At 46.7% G+C, this 15,589-nt stretch overlaps 1 protein-coding gene and 1 long non-coding RNA gene across 8 annotated transcripts in view; both read left to right on the forward strand.

The window, feature by feature from the left end:
- NTM (neurotrimin) overlaps positions 1–15,589 on the forward strand; it is a 624,942-nt gene that overhangs the window by 98,385 nt on the left and 510,968 nt on the right. The window lies entirely within an intron of this gene.
- The window catches only part of LOC109318018, a 15,881-nt gene continuing 12,966 nt past the window's right edge, over positions 12,675–15,589 (forward strand). Inside the window, exons 1-2 of the long non-coding RNA XR_002103165.1 lie at positions 12,675–12,685; positions 13,522–13,527. This is a non-coding gene — a long non-coding RNA (uncharacterized LOC109318018). The remainder of the gene's footprint in view (positions 12,686–13,521; positions 13,528–15,589) is intronic.

The raw sequence follows: 15,589 nt of genomic DNA on the forward strand, positions 1-15,589 counted from the left end.
GATCTCCCTGTCCCATAGCAGGCATGGGCGTCAGTACTGGGGCAGAGGTGGCAGAGCTGGAGGACCGTCCAACTGATTAATTCCTATGAACACTCAGTTTGTTCGGAAGAGCAGGGCATAATGTGTGCAAATGCTGAGCAGGAAGTTCCAGATAGCTCGAACAATGCACCTGGGCCCTGACTTGCAGTCCTCTGCCGTCCCAGACCTGGCCACTTCACACTGAGCTCCTGCTGTGTGTCCAGTCCTGAGCCATGCACACATGCACACTCACACAGACACAAGTCAAACTTCCCTTGAGTGGCAAAGCCATAAATATTGTATTGCTGTATCCAATCTCAGCTCTGGATTGATTTTCCTCCAAGTCTGATCGCAGTAAGCCAGGAAGATGGGATTATTGTCCAGAGCAATCACTGGCCGATGATACCTTGCAGCTGCTTCCACACATTTTTGAACATTGGTAAATAAACAGCTCCTGTTCCATTTTGAGAGTGGCACTTCCATCTCTGGGACATCCGTGGAGAATTTTATTGCACTCTTCTGTAAATTGATACAGTAAGGCAAATGTTTGAGGAGGAATGGAGCTGGGTCTCTTCTTATTAAGGAAGCACATACATGGGCCTCAATGCTTGACTTGCCTGCCTGTCTGTCTGTCTATCGGCGTCTATCTCTGTTGTTGTTGGAAGCTGTGTTTGGTAATATATTATACTGGACCTGTCCCTTAGTTGGGAGAGATGTTAAATAAGCTCACAAGTGCAAATTATCCTTCCTCGAGTCTGGGAAAGAAGCAGATAGAGCCTAAGCTAAATACCAGGGAAAACAGTGATTTGGTTGATGGAAACAGTGGCTTAAAGAAGGTGACGAGGGCATTAAACCTGTGAAAAAGAGAAGTTGTCACTCACACTAGGTGCAAACCAAGTAAAGGAAGATTGAAATATGTTAAGTCTAATTATGTAAACAAGTGAGACCTTTCCAAAAGGAAGAGGGTCATTACTGCCTACCGCCTGCAGCACTGTTGTTGTGTTGATATTTTATTTGTATTATCTCTGCACCTAGATGCTCCAGCTGATGCTGGGAACCATTTGCAACATGCTGTATATAAACCTTGTAGGAGCCAGGCCTGCCCCAAGGTGCTGATAAAAATCTCAACAGGCAGGAAAGGCAAAGAAAATGTCATTACCCCCATGTTGCCAATGGGCAGCTAAGCTACAGAGACAAGTAAGGCCCAGTCCAGAGTCCATCCAATAGAAAAATTCCCAGTGACTTACCCTGAAAGTCTGTTATGAGCTGGGATTTGGATCTGGTTCGCAACAAAGTCATCTTTCCTGTCTCCGTACATCCGGCTCCGGGTCGCTAAAGCATCAACACTACAATAAAAGAAACAAGAGTTCTGCTCCTGACCCAAAGGAAGAGGAAGGGGCACGCGCAGGTCAGGGATAGATTATGTGGCTCAATAAATAAAAAGAAGCAAAAAAAATGTGATGCTTCATGGAACCAGTTTCCTGAATCTTGGCTGTAAGCCGGGAGAGGTATTTTCCAGCAAGCAGCAGGAGAAATGGGGGTTGTTGCTCTGCGAACCTTCCCGCGCCGTGATGAGAAAGGGAGGAAGGGGGGGTCTGGCCTGCTGTGGCATCAGGGAACTTTATATAACCCAGCACCTCACATCTACTTTCAGGTTTTCCCCCCATCGTGTTTCCTGTGCTAGGTCCCGGAGACCAGCCAAGTACAGGAAACCTGTTTTGAGCCCAGCGTTTGTCTTCTGCTGCCCCGATTCCCAACGAAACGAGCATTTAAAAATGAGCATGCTTTGATCTTCTCGTGAGTCCCTGACTCCCGTCCTGCTTCTGTCACATGCGCAGTTGAGGCGGAGCGCGGGAGCCACCGCACTGCAGGCGGCGGGCACCAGGCACGCTTAAATGGAAGCACGCGCCTGAAGTTGTTGTGTTAAAATGCGTGCAAGGTCTTGTCCCAACGGGACCCCGGCGAGGTCTGGCTGAAATGTTATCCTGGAAATCAAAACACTGAAATGGGAAAAAGCCACAAGGTGAGGTAGGGGAATCAGGCCCTGTATTCACTGGAGCTCTTCAAAGTGGTGTCGTGTCCGTGGGGCGAAATTCATCCCTGGGCCCATTCCAGCGAAGCCAGCGGAATTAAACGGCAGATGAATTTGGCCCATACCGTCTGTCACAGTTGTTTAGGCTTCAAAATGAGCCTTCCTGGGAAGCCGTCCCATATTGTAGGTCTCAGTTTCCTGATTCTGATCATGTAAACAACATCCTTTGCCGAGGCACAAAATTAAAGCGAAAATAAACACCTGAGCTAATGGGCGACTCAGCATAAACAGACCGGCACCTGCTGTGTTAGCAGAACAGAGAGGGCCTAGTGCTGGGAAAGCCGCAGAATACGCAGAGATGCCGTTTGGAGCGGGGATCTGCTGATGTCTGTCTATCCAAACTCTCTGGGTCTCATCAGTTTGCAAAACTTAGGCAGAAATCTCAGAAGAGCGGCATCCAGGGTCTCATCTTTGCATCTCCTCTGCGGAAATACCACCAGGTCAGGCTTTTCACGCCGTGTCTTGTAGCGATGTGCTCATCCCGGAGTCATCGGTGGAAGTACCACCCCCATCTGACATTCAGATCTGGGGCTGTTTTGTTCTTTCTGCTGCTGGGGAGGGCGTAAGAGTGTAGGGACCAGCAAGCAAAATGGAGGGAAGTAATAGTAATACAGTGTTTTCATGCCCTGCTTCACATTCAGGATGGATTTGGGGAGGCAGCTGCAGAAGGTTATCCTTTATCAAACCTACTGGCCTAGATTTACGAGTTTTTCCAGGCCTTCACTACAGTGACGCATTTTCAGGATACTCCTGTTACATTTGTGCGCTTGGGATTGGGATCTGGCCATTTGCAATCAGTTCCCCCTTCCAACACATTTTCCCTGGGTGTGACCTGGGGTGAGTACGTGCCTCCCCCTGTGCACCCATTTCTCCATCAATAGTATGGGATCACTCATACTTGCATTTTCCTGCTTTTTGTCTTGTCCATGTAGACAGAGCACTCCTTAGGATAGGGGCCGTCTCTGACCATGTATTTCATAGATTTCATAGACATTAGGGCTGGAAGGGACCTCATGAGATCATCAGGTGCAGCCCCCCACCGTAGGCGGGAAGTCAGCTGGGATCAAGTGACCCCAAAAAGAAATATATCCTCCTGTTTTTTGAAAGAGCCCAGAGTAGGTGCTTGCATCGCCTCTCGGGGGAGTTTGTTTCAGACCCTGGACACTCGCACCATAAAGAACTTTTCTGTTATGTCTAAACTGGCCTTCCTGGAGTTTATGGCCATTAGACCTTGTTGTCCCTTGGGACCTTGTTATCCCAGATCTTCCCTGGCCGGCTCACGTATTACATTTGTGGAGCGCCCCCTATTTCTAATGATGCGAGTGGGAGCTTGGGGCATGAAGCCCAGTATTACAACAGTTTCTAGAGGAATCTGTCATTTCTTAATTACGCAGTACCTAACAAAATGGGGCCATGGTCATAGCTGGGGCATTGAGATGCCACCGGGATGCACATCAGTCAGATGATAATACGAGTGATGAAGGATTCTTCAGCGATTCACTAAATCAGTCACTAGGGATTTGTAATGTTATATGTAAGATTCTCAGGTGTGGGGTCCGTCCGTGTCACCCCTGCAGATTAAATCCCCGTTCACTCAAAAAAGAGGGCAGCATAAGTGACCGAGTATCACAGCCCAATCTTTGGGACCCCATCTGACAAGTGGTTTAACTGGTAAGAAGGGCTGTTGTTCATTTTCCCTAACCTATGGGAAAACCTCTTTCTCTGTGTCACAGCTGCCAGCTGTGAAGCTGACATCTGTTCGCAGTTGGCCTGTGACCACTGCTTGCCTTCTCAGAGGCCGCAGAGTGACTGATTTTCAGCTCAGCCTGACCTGGCCGGTGAGCCAGCAGCGAGAAGTGCCGATGTTCCCGTTGTCGGTCATCCAGGCCTCCAAAGCTTTGCCTCTTTTACCCCGCCTTGTGCCTGCAACTAGCTGTGCTGTGGGTCGGGGTCTCCAAGTCCGGCAGCTGCAGGCTTCCTTGCTCTTTGCATTTGCTCTGGAAGGACTCCCTGGTGGGTTTGGTTTTGTTTGCTGCGTCCCTGTGTTCCCCAGAGCACGCCTGGAAAATTCCATTTCCTCTTATGGGGAAAGTGATCCGCAACACGGTAACGCTCGGTGACATGTGGACTGATGCATATTTCATCACCTGTCCTCACAGGGGAGCTGAGTGCACAAGAAACAGCGAGGGGAAGAAAATTAACCTGTATTGCTTAAGCCATCTGTGAAGCTGGATCCCCAGCTCTCAGCAGAGATGCACAAGCTGGCTTTTAATAGCTGTGTGGCCAGGGAATTGATGGCAAGGGATGGAAGGTGTTGAGCAGTTTGGAAGCCCTTCTTCCTTTTCTCATCAAAGAAAAACGGGTATTAAAGGTCCATCTGTTTGAGTCAGATGGTGCATGGGGACAGACAGTGACCAGCACCCTGGGCCAGGCATCCCTGAACTGTGAAGGAGCTCAGATCCAAATTTCACAGCTGACCTTCAGCTCTAGAGTGGCTGAGCCAAACCCCAGGACTGCAATAACCTTAGGCTTGTGGGGAGGTTGGTTCTCCATCTGCGTGGGAGTTTTCTAGCCCAGGCTTCTCTCCAGCCGGGAGCAGGATGGGGGGTGTGGGGCAGAAGGCAGATCATACTCCTCTAAAATAGACCCCTTGCCCCGGTCTGCTTACCCCCTTACCAGACACTAAACACTCTGGCCCCTAAGAAAGAAAATGTCCAGATGAAGTTAAGGGGTTGAAGACCAATGATTCATGTCCCCCTTGGGCCTGATTTGCAAAGGTGCCAAACATCTGCAGATCCCCTTGGGTTTGGCTGGAGCAATGGGTTCAGGTTCCAGATTTCTGTTCTCTCTTTCACTTGCCAGTCCTTATGGCTTGTTGTTCATGTGGAAACAGCATGACTGACCCTCAGGCTTCAGGGCAGAAGCTGATCTTGGGCTTGGATCAGGGAGAAATCTGTCCCCACGGTGCAGTAGTACACACCAAGAGGTTTTGTGGAGTTTTTATTCTACCTCCTGATGTCTGACTGGAGCGGTCCGCTGTTGGCAACAGAATCCTAAAACTCGATGGACTGCGGGTCTGTTCTGGTGCGCCAGTTCTCTCGCGTGTGTGCCCAGTGTACAGATCAGCATCTGCAGGAATAATACTTTAGCTGTGATGCAGGTACAAGGGTCTTCCGTTCTGCGCTTTCATTCCGTCTGTCAACAGCTGGGAAGTGAATGGAGTCCCTTTTCGTTGAAGGAACAATGAACATTTGGGGAATTTTTTCCAGTCTTCATAGTGGAAACAGTGCATTTTAATAACACTGAGAAATGGAGTTATTAACAAGAAGCTACAAAAGAAATAAGCCTTCCTTTTCTCTTCCCCTTCGCCCTCCCTTCTCTTCTCCTCCTCACCCCTCCCCAGCAAATCTTTAAAAATTTTTAATGTAAACCAATCAAAACATGGGTCCCATTTCTATTAGAATTGTTTAAAGGAATTCCTTTAGCTGTTTTTTTCTCCTCCCCCCCCAAAAAAAAAGAAAGAAAGAAAGAGATCAGGACTTTTGACTTTTTAATTATTTTATTCAGGGGTTCAGGTATACAACAATGGTGGCCGCTTACAAAGCCAAAACACAAACAACTTACTACCAAACCAAACCAAACCAACCAGCACATCACACTGTGACAGACACCGTCGCAGCATTTCACATCGTGTCTTACATGCTAATCACGCAGACGGCGTGCCGGCCGCACAGTCATAACTACATACATAAACAATTCAGACCCTGCTCCGTCCCATCACGCACGTAACAAAACCTTCAATTTCCACACAAAAGAGAGCAAAAAAGCAGCCTGGTGAGGGCCCAGGATGCGGCACGAGCTGGAAGTCGCAGTTCGACACCGAGCCAGCCCGGTCGCCCAGACCGGTCGTGACATCAGAGCGCGTATTTGAGACGGCCGTCCTCCACCCGGCACAGCGCGCCCTCAAGGGCCCAGCGCGGCTCAAAGGTGGGCACTGCCCGCCGGAGCACAGCGTGCTCAAACTCCAGCGAGAGGCGCGCCTGCACCAGGAGGCGGAAAAGCCGCAGGGCATCGTCTGAGCCGGTCCCGGCAAGCCGGTTCCAGCGGCTCTTGAGGACGGCCAGCTTGGCCTGACCCAGTACAAAGTTGGCCAGGCAGACGGGGCCCTTCTCAGCCGCCCGGTACGGGTAGGAGCACACGTAGGTGGTCTCCGAAAAGCTCCTGCCCAGCGCCTGCAGCAGCGGCCCGAGGGTGGCAAAGAGCGGCTGCCGGCGGGGACAGTCCAGGAAGCATGAAAGAGGGTCTCCTCAACACCCCCCGGGCAGAAGGGACAGGCTGCCGAGGCGGCTGGGTCCAAGTGGGACGCAAACGTGCCAGTGGCTAGGGTGTGTGCAGCAACCGCCACTGCGGTCGCCAGTCTTCTTGGCGACTGGCGGCTTACACAATGTGCACCACGCCGGGGGGGCCGGGGGGGAACCTGGCGGCCCTAAAGGATTCAAAGTGTACTCCTTCCAATTACAGGGCCTCGAAAGAGTCCTGTATTGTTATTTTTCGTCACTACCTCCCCGGGTCGGGAGTGGGTAATTTGCGCGCCTGCTGCCTTCCTTGGATGCGGTAGCCGTTTCTCAGGCTCCCTCTCCGGAATCGAACCCTGATTCCCCGTTACCCAAGAAAGAGATCAGGAAAGAAGTAAAAAAGGAAGGAAGAAATACGGTTTGTTTGTTTTTTTACCATTTTGCATTGAAAATTTCTTTTTCAATAAGCAAACAAAACCAACCCCCCCCCCAGTCATTCCATTCATTTCAATGGGCTGTAGGGCTTGTTTGTATTGCCCTGCGTTGCGTCTTGGCCTCTTGTGGGCTAAGATCAAGTATAGCTCTAATAGAAGTGCCTGGAGTCAGTGGATGTTAACCACTGCCATTGAACGGAAGAAAGGAAAAGCATTCTCCATCCATCTTACTTTCTGGCCTCCATTCTCAGTCACCACTCAAATAAATGAAAGAAAATAGCAAAGGAAACCAGTCAAGGGCCTGACAAAGTCTGTTTTTTCCTGGTAGGAAAAGAGAGAGATGGTTGACATCAGGTATTTACACTTCTAGAAGGTCTAAGGTAAGGTCCTGTGTAAGAAAGTACTAAAGAAACCAAAGGCCAAATATTGATGACAATCAAAGCTGTACAGTCCCTTAGTGTGGGTGTAATTATATCAGCATAGAGGCTTTTTTATACCAGTAGAGTTATCCTCATATGTGAAGGGGAATTAACCATACGGGTACATGGGCAGCGACACTTTTGAGGACCAAAGAAAGAAATAACACTCCATCCCTTTGTCCAAGCAGGAGCAAAGCAATAATATTTCCATAAGGTGAGTTCACTAAGGGCTCGCGGAGCGGCTGGCTCTGAAACGCACTGCTGGCAAGACACTGGTAGCAGTATCCTGAAAGTATCCTGACTCTGAGAGGTGGGGGGCTATAGCAGAGAGACTACGGAGGTAGGGGCGAGATTGACTTTATGCTTAATTTAATGGCTAGCAAATGCCCTCAAGCAATCACCACCAGGAGACTATCTAATCTCTTCTGACAAATGGTGTGGAGATCTTTCCTCATAGTGGGTAGTAAGGATCCAGTGCAGAGGACCAGTAAGGCGCCCTAGAGCCTCACTCGGCAATGTTTCGGAGGTGCTGGTGGGTGCACAGATACCTGTGTTCAGACCTGGCTACTGCTGTTCTTTCCTCCTGCCATTTCTCCTTGCTGCCTAGCCCCAGGCGGGCAAAGCCCCCCCACCACAGGAGTGCCCCCAAAGCCTTGCAGCTCGATCCTGTGGGCTCTGTCGGCTGCATACCGCTCACAAACCACGTGTTGCTGACCCCTGCACTAGGGGAACTTTGCAGTAGAGATGTGCCACTCCTTGATCTGATAGTTTGCAGGCTGAACTCAAATATCGGGGGCGGAAAGTGAATTGGGTTGACCCCGAACATTTTGGGGTGATGTGAACATTTTTCAGTTTTTTTCTGCCAAGATGCTCCTCTTCCCCCCAAATCCAATTAATATTCCTGTTTCATTTTGGAAGGGTTTTTATTTAAATTAAACGCAGAGGCCTTTCAAAATGAAATGCTCCTAAATAAAGAAGTAAAAGGTTTCAATTTCTTGAAATAAGTGTTTTCGGGGAGGGGGGGGGGGGTGGAGCTTTGTCACAAGATTTCACCCAGCTCTTCTAACAGGATGGATGGGCCTTGTTATTCCAGGGGCAACTTCAACCCACTACCCTGCAATGTGGTCACTGGACTTCCTCCCTACACTCAGGACTTTCCTGAGGGAAACTAGTACCAGGTGACTGTTAATGCCTCCAAATTACTTATGTTCTGGAAACAAAGTACTGGAGAGTGGATGCTCTACTTGGAATTGCCAGTTCAGAGATGAATCTGGAGCTTTTTAAATCACTGCTTTAATTGCTGCTTAGTTGATCTTTGCAGTGTACCAGGTCTCACATCTTATTCCAGCTTGGTAGGCTGAGGTGTCTGGGTGGGGCTGAGTTTCCAAGCTTTCATGATTAATGAGAGAGAACCTGTCCCGTTCCCTTCCATGTCTGTGGCCTGTTGCACATGCTTCTTCCCCATCATGTGACAGGCGTAAAGTTCATGGCAGTGGGAATATAATCGAGCAAATGGCCTTTGCGCTTATCAAATACCTCAGCTCCGCTTGGGCATTTAATCACCCACAAAAGCCATTTATTGCCTCATATACTCCTCTTCTATGAACATTAGCCCTTAAATACCCAGCATAATTAAAGGTGAAACTGCAGCACTGAGTTGAGTCTCCGATCTGCAGACGGGTAACAGATGAGGTAGGAGTTCTGATGGAGTTCAAGGTGAGAGCCGTAAAGCCGATTTTCTGCATGTGTCAGGGACATTATTTTAGGAATGTATAATTCTGCTCATGAAAATTGAAGCTGGCTCAAATAATAATTCACAGTTAATGAACTTAGAGTTATAGCCCTGGTTCGAAGATTCCCTCTGTGCCTTGCATGGTTGATTTGGCTTGTCAGATGTTTAAGGATGGTATGGAAATGACAAAAAGGATTTGATGGAATGAGTCAGAATATTTTCCCCCTGTTTCTTTGTTTTTACATCCATGTTTGGAAGAAGGGGGAGAGCATTGCTGCTGCGTTAGAGAGGAGCCAACAAGCCTCTTGATCAAGACTTTTCAGTTTTGTAACCATGTGTCTTGTTATAACTCAGCTTTTTAAACAAATGTATGCTGCCACTTCATATCAAGGTCCATGTATAAACACAGTTTGAAGAGTTATTAAATGATTAAGAGATATTATGAGTATGTTACAGACACAAGTGTCTGTCTCTGGTATAGGTACTTCTGTGGCCTACCTCTCATAGTGTTTGAATACCCAGCAATCGCTGGTGTAGTATAATATCTTAGCGAAATTTACTTAATGACCTGCGATGTACAGGATATCAATGGCCGCTTTTGGCTTTAAATGCTGTGATTGTATGACAGTGAGAGAGGTGTTATGCACAGCTTAGAGATGTGGACCAGGGGCACAAAGACACTCAGTGACATGACCCTACTCGCACAAAACATCTGTGACAGAGCTAGGAGTGGCCCATGCATGTCCTGTACCTCAGAGTAGCATTGGGAGTCCTGGACTATGCTTCTTCCTTGTCCCAGGCACTCAAGGCCCGGAGCAGCTCAAATACTAGACGAGCACCCACTTAAGTGATAGCTGCAGGCTTGTTGCATATACTAGGGTCCAAACTGGAAAGCCCTTGAATTAAACATGTGAGTCTTTATAGTCTCTTGAGTGATGGGTATAAGCCATCTTTCTGAGGAACCTATTGATCTATTTGGTTGGAACTATCGACTAACCATTTATAAATACATTTATTAACTGCGTATTAAAGTTTTATAAAGATGTAATGCTTGACAAACACTTTGTATCGATTCAACCTATATAAAGGGACCCATGATACAGAATCTGGATCAAATTCATGTGCCCTTGTGTGATTGTTTCCCACGAACATCAAAACAACCAAGATGTATTAGCAGGAAGACTCACGGCAGAACTGATCTTCCAAAGTTCAATTAATTATAGTCTAGGGTTGTCAAGGGAGGGCAACTCCTTTCAGCATCACTTCCAGAAAACAAATTCCAGTCATGTGCACAGGTGTTACACAAAGCAAACTTGAGACTTGAGTGTGCTTTTGAAGTGCTTGCCTAGAGAGCAAAAGAGGTAGCATGTGACCTATAATAATGGAGAGATGCAGTTAGCCACGTTAGTCTGAAGTCAAATAGACGGCAGGGTCGATTTGCACCATATAGACTAAACAAAGTGTGTGCGTGTGTAATATATGACACACGCTTTTGTGAGCTGAAGCTCACTTCATCAGGCGCTGTGAAAGGACCAGTCATTGCTAAGCAAAGTTCACAGCTTTGCCATTTATCCATGAAGTCACTGAAGAAAGCTGAACGACAAGTTTATTCTGGTGCCCTAACACCTTTGTCCTGGTTCCTGGTGGAGACAAAATATGGGGCTTGATTAGTACAATCCACTCTGGTAATTCCTATGGTCTAATACATTTGAGGAAATGATGAGCTGTTTGTGGTGCTCAGAAGAAGAGCTGAAGTTATCAGGTAAGTAATTTGTTGTGCATTATTCATTCAGTCTGACTAGTTTCTGGCCCCTGATAGCCCTCGCTTTGGGCTAGTGAGTGATCAGGGAGAAATTGTTTGTAACATTTGGCTTCTGCCTTAGTGTTTCTCATCACCATTACTGAGCATTTTTCATAGAAGTAGATAGATCCATTTTACATTGAATTTCAGGGTTGGTTGGCAATGCAAGAAGTGTGACTTCAGTGCATCTGGTTGCTGGCTGCTTTGATATGGAGAATGCAGAGTCCATGCTAAGGGAAGCAGCCCCAGAGGTCATTGCAAAGAAAAACTTTGGACAAATGAAGTGACTTTCACACTTAGGACTGGGACATAGGATCATATAGGCACAAGGGCTTTCACCTCTAGGGCCCTACTTGACATCCTGCTTTGGTCAAGAGTGAACTGAAAACACTGTATTAGTAACATCATTTATACTACAGTAGTGCCAACCAAGCACTTCAATTCTCAGTCATCCTCTGTTTCTGTAAAATCCCAGGAGATTTGGATCTGAGCTTTTGGATCTGCCCAAATCCGGAGCCAAACTGCTGTGTCTCACTTCTTTTCCTAGCAGGATGAGTACCTGCCTCCTAATTGAGACTACCAGGCAATGGGCATCGGTGTGAACAACTTCTGTCACAATCTTTTCTCCACCGTGCAGCAGAGAGACTTGTATAGCTGTGTGTTTTCTCCAGGTCATACATGAAGTATCTTTCACGTGTGCTAACTTCACGGAGAACCTAATGCTCTTAACTCCACCTGGGCACCTTACAACTGCCCAGTTTTGCAGTTCTTCATTGCTTACGATGCCTAATTCTCCATTCCATGATCTCAGTGGACTGAGAAGATCAAAACGGGGAAAAGCAGATTGAAACTCAGCAAAACTTTGTCACTGCACTTTGTGAGAGCACATACTTTGCAAGAAGCACGCGCCCAAAATCAGCTGTTTCTTTGTCACTTCAGCAAAGTTTTAATAGCAGATGCTGGAGGGAGTGTCCAGATGACTAAGGTCTCATTACTTTTCCAGGACATTCTGCAGTACATTTGTTAGCTTGCTGCCAAGTATTATAAATAATTAAAATGGAACAGCGCTGAATAAACTAAGCTCCAATCTTGTTAGCAGTTAAGCCTGCATGTACTTCACTTTGAACATCTGAGCAGCGCTATTGACTTCCATGAGATGATTCACATGTGTAAAGTTAAGGATTTTCATGAGAGTTTTCTGGATTGGGGCTTACATTATTTCTTTCACAGTGCTCCAGAGGATGTGAGCTACCTAAAAGGGCATACATAAAGAAGAGGGCCCTGCCACAAAGAGTTGCTAGTCTGAGGTTTCATCTACACAAAAACGGGAGCCCATGTAGCGGAGCTGGTCATGTATCACAATTATTTCAGTGCATTATAATTCCATTTTAACTAAAGTTGATTTCAAGTAAATGAATGTGTCCACAGTGGGGGTTGCCCCAGTTTGGCAGTGCTGGTGTAATTGCTGATTTAAAGTAAAGAGGTGCAATTTTCTACCAGGTATAAGCCTTTAATTATGTCTCTTAGATGGAGCCTAAGGGTTGTTCTTCCTTACCATGTATGTCACAGCACCATTTATACCTTTGCAAAGTGAAAGCAAATTGAACATAAAACACTATCATTTTAAAATAAATCAGCTTGTACCAGCTTTGCACAGCTGCAAATGAAGAGTCCAAGTATAAGGCAGAGTGGCCTCACACCCTAAATTCAGAAAGGCCAGAATATAGGGGACAATAAGTGTGCAGATGAAACCCAAAGGGTTATTTGATGACTTTGTGCCAGCATGGTGAAGCAAAGCAGTTTGAAGCAATGTAAGAGCATAATCAACATCTGACACATTTCTTATGGACTGCAGAATAAGGACTTGTTTAAATCCCCAGGAAAAATGGCCGGAGTCTTTCCATTGACTTCAATGAGTTGTGGACTGTGCTCTCTGAATGTGTCTTAAGACAGGGTGCATTAGTTGGTGCATTAGTTTGAATCGTTCTGTGTGTTCGATCTCTTTCCTGGTGATATTTCAAACTTCAGGCATTCACAATGGGTTACTACTACTGCAAATTAATAATGCCTTTATATTCAGAGAAGTGTCTCTCAAAATTGAACGGAGACTCATAAAGCAGACAAATGTGTTGGCATGCCATGGCCATAGCAATGGAGGAGAATGTTAACACTCATTAAAAGGGACAAGTCAGTGCAACTCTTCAAGTGACCCTGTCAGAGAAGCATGTGAGTTTTGCCATTTCACTTCCCAGCTATTTTTGCTGTTGAACTAGTTTAAGGACAAGAGAACTGCCAGACCAGATCACATCAGTGGTCCAACTCATCCAACTTCCTGTCTCCAAAGATGGAAGGTGAAAGAAACCCCTTACAGAATGATTCTCAAACACCATTTGTATTAGGAGCTACAAGCTAAGGAAGTATAGGCTGGATGAGTGGACTGAAAACTGGCTGGAGCATCAGGATCAGAGGGTAGTAATCAGTGGCTCAATGTCTAGTTGGCAGCCGGTATCAAGTGGAGTGCCCCAGGGGTCGGTTCTGGCCCCAGCTTTGCTCAATGTCTTCATCAGTGACCTGGAAGATGGCACAGAGCACACCCTCGGCAAGTTTGAAGATGACACCAAACTGGGGGGAGTAGTAGATACGCTGGAGGGTAGGGCTAGGATTCAGAGTGATCCAGACAAATTGGAGGACTGGGCCAAAAGGAATCTCACGAGGTTCAACAAGGACGAGTGCAAAGTCCTGCACTCAGGACAGAACAATCCCATGCACTGGTGCAAGCTGGGGGTGACTGCCTGGGCAGCAGTTCTGCAGAAAAGGACCTGGGGGTGACAGTGGACAATAAGCTGAATATGAGCCAGCAGTATGCCCTTAGTGCCAAGAAGGCTAATGGCATCCTGGGGTGCATTGGTAGGTGTGTTGCCAGTAGGTCAAGGGAAATGATTATTCCCCTCTATTCAGCACAGCTGAGGTCACATCTGGATTACTGTGTTCAGTTTTGGGCCCCCCACTACAGAAAGGATGTGGACAAACTGGACAGAGTCCAGTGGAGGGCAACAAAAATGGTTCAGGGGCTAGAGCACATGACTGCTGAGGAGAGGTTGAGGGAACTGGGTTTATTTAGTCTGCAGAAGAGAAGACTGAGAGGGGATTGAATAACAGTCTTCAACTACCTGAAAGGTGGCTCCAAAGAGGATGGAGCTGGACGGTTCTCAGTGGTGACAGATGACAGAATAAGGAGCAATGGGCTCAAGTCACAGCAGAGGAAGTTTAGGTTAGATATTAGGAAGAATGTCCTCAATAGGAAGGTAGTAAAACACTAAGCAGGTTACCCAGAGAGGTGGTGGACTCTCCACCCTTAGAGGTTGTTAAGACCTGGCTAAACAAAGCTTTGGCTGGGATGATCTAGTTGGGACTGGTCCTGCTTGAAGCAGGGGATTGGACTAAATGTGAACTCCTGAGGTCCCTTTCAACCTTAATTTTCTATGATGCTATGATTCTTCTTGACCCCATGCTGTTAGTGGCTCTGCAGCATAAAGGTATATATCCATTATTTTTAATCCCATGTAATGTATCTGTGGATGTTCTCATTAGCTATATAAATGTCTAATCCTTTTTTTGAATCCTCCTAAGCTCTTGCTCTTAGTGATACCTGCTGGCAGTAAGGTTAATTATGTGTTGTGTAGAAAAGGCTCTCCTCATATCCCCTTTTAATGTGCCGTCTTTCAATTCTATCGAATGTTCCCTTGTTCTTCAACTGTGAGAGAGTCCATATAGTGAAACTGCTTCAAAACTTCCTAGCAGGAAAATTTTCTATCAGAAAATGCTGAATCAAGGGAATTGAAAAGTTCTGCATGGACGATGATTCCATCCAAAATTTTCTCAGGACATATAAAAAATATTTCATTTTTGATCAAATCAAACCATTCTGTCCAGTGATTTGACTCCTGGTTTCCGTTCACTTTCAGACTTTCCTAGGCCCTGGTATACTTTCCTAATAGTTACAGATTTTAGGCTTAGGATTCTTTCTCTATCTGCTAAGACAAAATGGTGAATGTTTCCTTAAGACTTAATTGAAGATTGTCTTTTCCTTTTACAATCCAAGACTGCAATTTGGACCTAATAGCAAAGCTTACAGCCAGATCATAACCCCTGAAGTTAGACATATCCTTATCCAGGTGTTTCTGGGCTTTTTCATTATGCAGATTCAAACGAGGCTGGAGTCATTATTGGCTGTTAAGAGCATCTGTAGTTAAAAATGTCAACATAAGGACAATCTCATCTTCATCACCAGTTGATTACTTTGGTGCTTTTGCAATGAATTCCCTTTCTGCCAGGTTTCAGCTTCCCATAATGATCCAGGCATGTTATAAGGATTTTCTTTCCTTCCTTTAAAATCTGGTCGGGTGCTGCTGTAGCAGGTTATTGGAATAGGTAGACCAGTGACTAAGGCTGTGCAAAGCTTCAGGTGCTGATTTGATTTGGAGGAGATTCGGCCCAGTTAGGTGGCCGACTCTCCAAATCCAAATCGAATCAGGCGGCCAATTAAAAGGCCTGAATTGATTCGAAGCTTTCCGAATCAACTTGGAAAAGATTTGGAGAGCTTTAATGATTCGGGCAGTTCCTGCTCACTGCAGCAGGGAGCTGGACTCAGAGCTGGTTAAGTAGGGAGCAGGTGAGGAGGAACTTGCAGAGTGGGGAGGGGACCATGGGGGGACCCCCACCAGGCCCCATCCCCTGCCTGCTCCCCCTGCCCCCAATGGCTGCCCCATCCATCCCAGCTCCTGCTCTTTAAAAAAAA

This window comes from Crocodylus porosus, unplaced genomic scaffold (assembly GCF_001723895.1).
Source record: "Crocodylus porosus isolate Cpor-Errol unplaced genomic scaffold, CroPor_comp1, whole genome shotgun sequence".
NCBI classification, from domain to species: domain Eukaryota; kingdom Metazoa; phylum Chordata; order Crocodylia; family Crocodylidae; genus Crocodylus; species Crocodylus porosus.